Source organism: Pseudophryne corroboree, chromosome 7 (assembly GCF_028390025.1).
Source record: "Pseudophryne corroboree isolate aPseCor3 chromosome 7, aPseCor3.hap2, whole genome shotgun sequence".
NCBI classification, from domain to species: Eukaryota; Metazoa; Chordata; class Amphibia; order Anura; family Myobatrachidae; genus Pseudophryne; species Pseudophryne corroboree.
Genome location: NC_086450.1, coordinates 139,367,471 through 139,375,107, shown reverse-complemented (window position 1 = coordinate 139,375,107; position 7,637 = coordinate 139,367,471).

The following is a 7,637-nucleotide window of genomic DNA, read 5'->3' as shown; positions in this document are numbered from 1 at the left end:
ACGCGTTGGGGGGAACTACAAAGAAAGAACCACTACAGATTCAAAGACTTCATCAGGAAGACTCTTTCCCACGTCGAAAAGACCCGGTCACGTGACCGAACCAACCCGGAAGCCAGCAGCGGTGCTAGGATACCAGACAGCGGAGGAAGACGGTGACGGAGCACGGCGTGCGCCTGGAGCGGGCGACAGGTGAGTTCTCTGTAAGCGGTGGGAGAGGCGCAGCTAGCCGCTCTGCAGAGCGGCATCTGAATCCTTTCCCCACCGCTAGACAGGTCCACCTCTCTGACCGACCTGCACCCGGGGGGCGTCTGAACAAGGACGCACCACGGGCAGCAGGGGCAGAGAGAGGAAACCAGTCCGGAGACTCCCTTTTTTACCCCACTTATGCCACCACCGTAAGCTCAGGGCATCGTGAAGGTTTTAAAGATTTTTTACCAACACCAGCATTTGTTATTATTATTATTTTTTCCTAAAGACTTTTCAACAGCAGATGTGTGGGACGCCGCAGTCTGTATTATAACCTGCATGAACTTTATAAGAGACAATATCGCCCACCTGCATGAACTTTATAAGAGACAATATCGCCCACCCTGGGCATTAACCGCACACCTTTAGATTGGCCAGTATACAATAAATACAGTGGATCACAACAATTAATTCGCATCATATTGTTATTTTTGTGATTTCTATATCCAAGTGCAAACTCAAATTTGGGTCTGTTCATACATTATCCTTTATAACATCTGATGTGCATTCGTTAGCTAAACACACACACCTTAGGGGTTGAGCGCAGTTCTATTGTGGTATATCCACTAAGCTTCTCCTTTTTAAGTAAAGGCACTACCTCAGCTATGCGCCAATCCTTTGGTACCATGCCTGATCTAATTGAACTATTGAAAATCAGGTATAGGGGTTTAGCTAGCTGTGTCCTAAGCTCCATAATAACCCTCGGATGAAAACCGTCTGGGCCTGGTGATTAATTAATCTTTATTTTGCTTATTCTCTCCAGGACTACTTCTTCACTCAAACAGGTATCTAGCCAAGAGTCATTACATTCACTGTTGTTAAGCAATACTGTCACCTGTGCATCCTCCCTGGTGAATACTGACGAAAAAAAATTGTTCAATATTTCAGCTTTAAATTTGTCATCGTTTGTCAAGGATCCCAATTCATCCTCTAATGGGCCCACGTTCTCCTTCTTCAACCTTTTACTGTGTATATATTTATAAAACTTTTTAGGATTGGTTTTACTCTCAATAGCGATTTGCTTTTCGTTAGCAATTTTAGCTGCTCTTATTACTTTTTTGCAACTTTTATTGCATTCCTTGTAAAACCGGAATGACTCCTCCCCTCCATTAGATTTAAATGTTTTAAAAGCATGCATCTTATTAGCCATTGCTTCTTTGACCTCCTTATTAAGCCACATTGGTTTGTGCTTAATATTCCTGCGTTTACTGCTCATTGGAATGAATTTGTGAATATTGCTTTCAAGCAACTCTTTTAAAGTATCTCACATTTCCGAAGTGTCCTTGCCATGAAACAACTCATCCCAGTCAATGCCGTTTAGTGCCCGTCTCAGCAGTTTAATGTTTTGGTTGCTCCCTTATAGCTATTTTTCTTGAAACTGATGTCAAAAGTGATCATATAATGATCGCTGTTTCCCAAGGTCTCCCCAACTTTAATGTTTGATATAATGTCCACGTTATTGGTAATAACTAGGTCCAGAATAGTTTTACCTCTAGTTGGGTCCTCGACTAATTAATTGAGTCAGGAATTGATCCTTCAATGTATTTAAAAACCTGCTGCTCCTAGTTTTTAAACACGAATCGTTCCTCCAATTTATATCAGGATAGTTAAAGTCTACTAACACTAGGATGTCCCCCATTCCTGCTGCTTTTTCTTTTTGCTGTAGGAGTTGTTCCTCCTCATGTATGCCGATATCCGGTTGCTTGTAACATGTGCCAATGACTAGTTTCTTTGCCTCGGTGCCCTCACTTGTGATCTCAACCCATAGCGACTCCACGTTATCTCCAATCCCCTTGCAGATAGTTTCTTTTACGCATGGTTTAAGAGATGGTTTAACAAAGAGACATATCCCTCCTCCCCTTTTGGTAGCCCTATCCCTCCTAAAAAGAGAATAAAGTAATAATTTTGGAATATCTCAGACAATACCAGTGTCCGTAAATCCGGTGTCAATACCCATGCAGATACCCTTGCCTGCTGATCTTTCGCTCCCCCCTTCTCCTCTCCCAAATTGTTCCTTACCCCGATCTTTACTGTTCTTCCTCTTTGTCCCGTAGATACTAGCTAAACCCTCCCCCCAGGCTCCTAGTTTAAAAGCTCCTCCAACCTTCTAACCATCCTACCCCCCAGCACCGCAGCTCCCTCCTCATTCAGGTGCAATCCATCACGACAAAAAAGATGGCGCCTGACTGAGAAGTCCGCCCAGTGTTCCAAGCTAACACAAACCCTCCTTCCTACACCAGTCTCATATATAATGGTAGATGCTCAATCAGCTTAATGATATCATTCAGGTGCTCGAAAGGGAGGGGTATTTCTAAGCAATATATTTGGGAGTAGACAATCTCCTTTAATGCTGCGTGAATCAATATAAACCCAATTATTACAATTATTATTATTGTTACAGTTTTTTTGAATTTAGTATTTTCTTAAAAGAATATATTTCTCTGTTTTTCAAAATGATACTTGATTCGGTATCTGTTATATGCAAAAAGCTCTGACTGTAACATAATCCATCTGCTAAACAATTAGATAACAAACTTTTCATAATATATTACCTGTCATTTCAGGTGAAGAGTTAACTTTAAAAGCCACTTACGGGTGATAGGTTTGTAAATCTTGAACAAACATGACACATTAATATTATAAAAGAGCTGCAGAAAGTTAGGTGATCAGTTAAAGGAAAGTAATAAACATAAGACACAGGTCAGCAAAGTCACATAAAGGACACATTTATATTGTAAAGGACATTTCTATTAGTGCCAGTTAAATGTTTTATTAAAGACATTTGGTCTGTTAAGAAATGTCTGACTCATTATGAAATGTTGAAAAGGGCGCCGTTTGATTCATTTATTTCCACAGAAATAAATCTGTTGTGAAAGAGGCCAATTTGTTGTACTATTAGCATAATACACATGTAATTACCACATTACATCAATAATTTGTTCCTTTAGTAGGAGAAAGCTGCACCGTTCTGGTGGGCTCACTGGCAGAACATGGGGGCACATGATGGTTATGTATTTTCATGTGTATATGTCACAGACCTCTATAAACCCTGTTGGGTACATGTAACTTGTTTGCTTAATATAATAGACTTGCTGCCACGTCTTTGGACGCAGCAGTGATGCTAAAATATGGTAATGCTGCAGGAAGTGTCTGAGGGCTAAAGACGCCTGCTGTCGGCAATACAGATCCGAGAGCTGCGTCTGTAGACGCAGAATTGGATTACCAGCCATTTTAGTAAGCCTAAGGCTACTCTGTTTGGTGCCTCAACTGTGCAGCCGAGATGCAGACACTTGCCAGGGCACTCCAATAAAACAGGGGCAATATGCCCCCGTTTTTATGAATGCTGCCCAGAATCACTCTATACCCCCCTCCTCCGCTCCCCCAAATGACCACAGCCTGTCATTCAGACTGCAGCTTAGAGGGCACTGCATGCGACAATGTCCACCCACCATGTGGGTTTGCGCACAAACCATCAGGTTTTCATACAACTCTGAATCAGGTGCATACTGTAGCTGGATTAGATTGCTAAGCAACCTGGTTACAGAACCAGGGCTGCCTAGATGGGGTGGGAGTGGGCTTTTTTACAGGGGCCCAGGTCCGATGCCATCCTGTAGCTGGGATTCTGATCCCATACGGGATTCCGGCACTGGTCTTCTTAGCTGTGTCGGGATCCTAACCAGATCCCTAAAAAAAAGTTACTACACTCAAGTCCATAGTACTTGGTCAAGACAGGGTTTGCTGACAGACAGCACAGGGAAACAAACATGTGAACAGGGGCTAGATGGATAAAGAGCAGTAACCAACCAGGCCATGCTCAATAATGTTGAGACACTTTAATGCCTTTTGATGCCATGTGACCCGTGGTAAGATATATATATATATATATATATATATATATATAGCATTCCTAGCATTCATTAGCTGCTTGGTCATTGCTGACCTTTTACAATTACAGGAGCCAACAGACCCTAGCTCACTGGAAGACACAATTCCATAATAGTATGTACTGTATTAGGAAAAACACTCACTAGATGTGAAGATATTGTAGTCACATTTTAATCAGCAAAAGCAACACCTGCAGGTTATAGTATGAAAAGAGCATAAGAACTAAAATCTTCAAGAGACAAAAACATAACAAAGAAATAATATCGAATTCTTTCAAATCACATCATTTTACATGCAAATTACAATTGTTTTTTGTCTCTGTATATCTACCGTACAGTATATGTTCTTTTTCACATTTATCACATATACAGTATCTAGGGACAGAACAGCGGCCTCTGGGTGTATATATTAAGTTCTATTTGGTCCACAGTTAAAAAGTAATTGAATTAATCAAAACACCAAACCTTAGACAGCGTGAAGCAACATGCAAAATGATGGCATTGGCCAATCCTGTATTCAGTCCTCACTACAATCACTACATTACTAGTTTAATGTTATTCCCAGCCACGACCTGGTTCTCTGACTCTAAAGGGGATACAGTATTTATGACGGTATAAAAGAAACCAGACTATGGAAATTTACTAACTGAGGCTCAATTTTTCACTCACTGCTTCATAGCATCTAACTGTATATTCTGAACACAAAGGAACTCCTGCACCTAGACTCAGTCTGTCTCCACAGCTCCGAACACTTTGCAAATAAAGTTGTTGAACAAGGAGTTTTGTCTTGGCTTGACAAGGTTACACTCTGACATGCGCTGTCACTGGCGTTTAATACCACACCGGTGGCTAATCAGCCTTATAAACTGTGAATAAAGAATTAGGATTTATGTATTGATAGTTTGCAAAGTCTTTGAAACTATTTAGCCATTAAATGTATGTGTATACTATTCTTGTTGAGCAGAGTTAAACATTTCTAGTGAATTACGAATTAGCTGCATTGATTTGTATAATTTTGCTAAGTTCCCATGCTCATACATATATGACCCTAAGCAGAGTTTTAGCAGGAAAATTAGGTTTATTTGATTGAAGTGGTTTTCGATTGGGAAAGTTACACTTTTGCTCACTGTGTGTCATAAGAATTTCCTGCCCTTCCCTACATTAATGCCTATTTCTAGTTTCAGGGGGCTCTCCTGAGAGTGGAGAGAAGGCATCTAAGGTGGTTATTCCGAGTTGTTCGCTAGCTGCATTAATTCGCTGTGCAGCGATGAGGCAAAAAAATGGCACTTCTGCGCATGCGTATGCGGCGCAATGCGCGGCGTACTATTACAACAAACGATGTAATTTTACACAGGGTCTAGCAATGCTTTTCAGTCGCACTGGCAGCTGCAGAGTGATTGACAGGAAGAGGGCGTTTCTGGGTGTCAACTGACTGTTTTCAGGGAGTGTTCGGAAAAACGCAGGCGTGCCAGAAGAAACGCAGGCGTGGCTGGGCGAACGCCGGGCATGTTTGTGATGTCAAAACAGGAACTGAATGGTCTGAAGTGATCGCAAGCGCTGAGTAGGTTTGAAGTTACTCTGAAACTGCAGAAAACTTTTTTGTAGCCGCTCTGTGAACCATTCGTTCGCACTTCTGCTAAGTTAAAATACACTCCCAGTGGGAGGCGGCATAGCGTTTCCACGGCTGCTAAAAACTGCTAGCGAGGGAACAACTCAGAATGACCCCCTGACTGTGTTGGGCCCACCATTGATATACACAACATAGGGTTAAATTCGCACCATGGATTCAAACTTTCTACCTTCATTCCTTCCTTTCTACCAAGCAAACTTGCTACATGGCCCTTTAACTTGCATCCAGTTTTCCTACTTTCTGGCCAGAGCTAATGAGGACCTGCATGAAACATATTGTCATCATGCATAATAAATCTAGCAAATAGCTCCTGAAACTCTGTCTATTATCTACATAAGGTCAAGTACATTATAGAGTTTAGCTGCTATCCCCATGGAGCTTCTGAAAAAAGATACATGAGAAGTCCTACTTTAGGATACCTGCTGAGAAAACACACTGTGTAAGTTGTTTACTATGGCTGGTCTGTGAAAGTTTGCAATTCCCTGAGGTTATCTGTATAACATTAGTACATGTGTCAAACATACAATGTCAATTAATGGACTCAGAGAAAAATAGTTGTCCGTGTTTATTCGTAAGAAACAATATAGTTGAGCTACTAGTTTCTGCTACTTTTAATAAACTCTTAGCAGCACTGACAGAGACTGATGGTACTAAACGTACAAGGGGTTCTAATGCCCATAATGTAGCATTTCATTTTAGCCATCATGTAATATTTAAAGTTTATCACCCAGATCAGTGATAGGCAACATGCCGTACTACAACCAAACGGGATCATCTGAGCCTTGAACTGCGGACTCCAGATACATTCTGCTTTATTGTTAATTTGTTTGTTATAGCTTTTAAAACACCTGCTGATATGCTGCTATACACAGGTTTCCCTTTCTTTGAAGAAATGTATTGTTGTAACACTTGACTGAGGTTAAGAGGAAATATGCAGCCCTTTTGAGGGTTAGAGTGTCTGCCAATGTGTTCCCTGACGTGTGCCAGGTTGCCTATCACTGATATCTAGATCATGCTAAGTACACACTGAAGTGAAGAACAATTAGATCAGAGTACTTACTTAGGGGGTTATTTAGAGTGGTTAACAAACCAAAAAAGTTAGCAATTGGGCAAAATCATGTTGTACTGCAGGTGGGGCAGGTGTAACATGTGCAGAGAGATTTAGATTTGGTTGGATTATATTGTTCCTGTGCATGGTAAATACTGGCTACTTTATTTTTACACTGCAATTTAGAATTCAATTTGAACACACCCCACCAAAATCTAATCTCTTTGCACGTTACATCTGCCCCACCTGCAGTGCAACATGGTTGTCCCCAATTGCTCATTTTTTTTGTTTTGTTTGCTAACATAATAACCCCATTAATCTGTATCAACAAAGTTGCAACTGATGTAATGGTAGCAAACATGTTTCAGAAATATGATTAATGATACTTAATGAATAATGGCCCAAATGTTATTAAGCCTTAACAAATGATAAAGTGGAGATGGATTAGAAGTGATAAAGTACCAGCCAACCAGCTCTTAACTGTCATTTTTCAAACACAGCATGCGATATGGCAGGTAGGAAGCTGATTGGCTGATCATTTATCACTCCTAATGTGTCTCAACTTTATCTCTTGTTAAGGCTTAATACATTTGGGCCAATGTTCCATTGGAGTTTCTATCATGGGTGCAATGTGTACGGGGCACAGGGGCCCCTGGGCCCAGGGGGGGCCACACTGCACACATTGCACCCATATTTTAGTACTCACCTCTCCGGAGTCCAGCGTCGTGCGTTGCAGCCGCTGCTGTCGCGTAAGAAATCCCTTCCAAAATGGCCGCCGCACATGCGCAGTTTGAATTTTGTCTCCGGAAAATGGCGGACGCCATGTTTC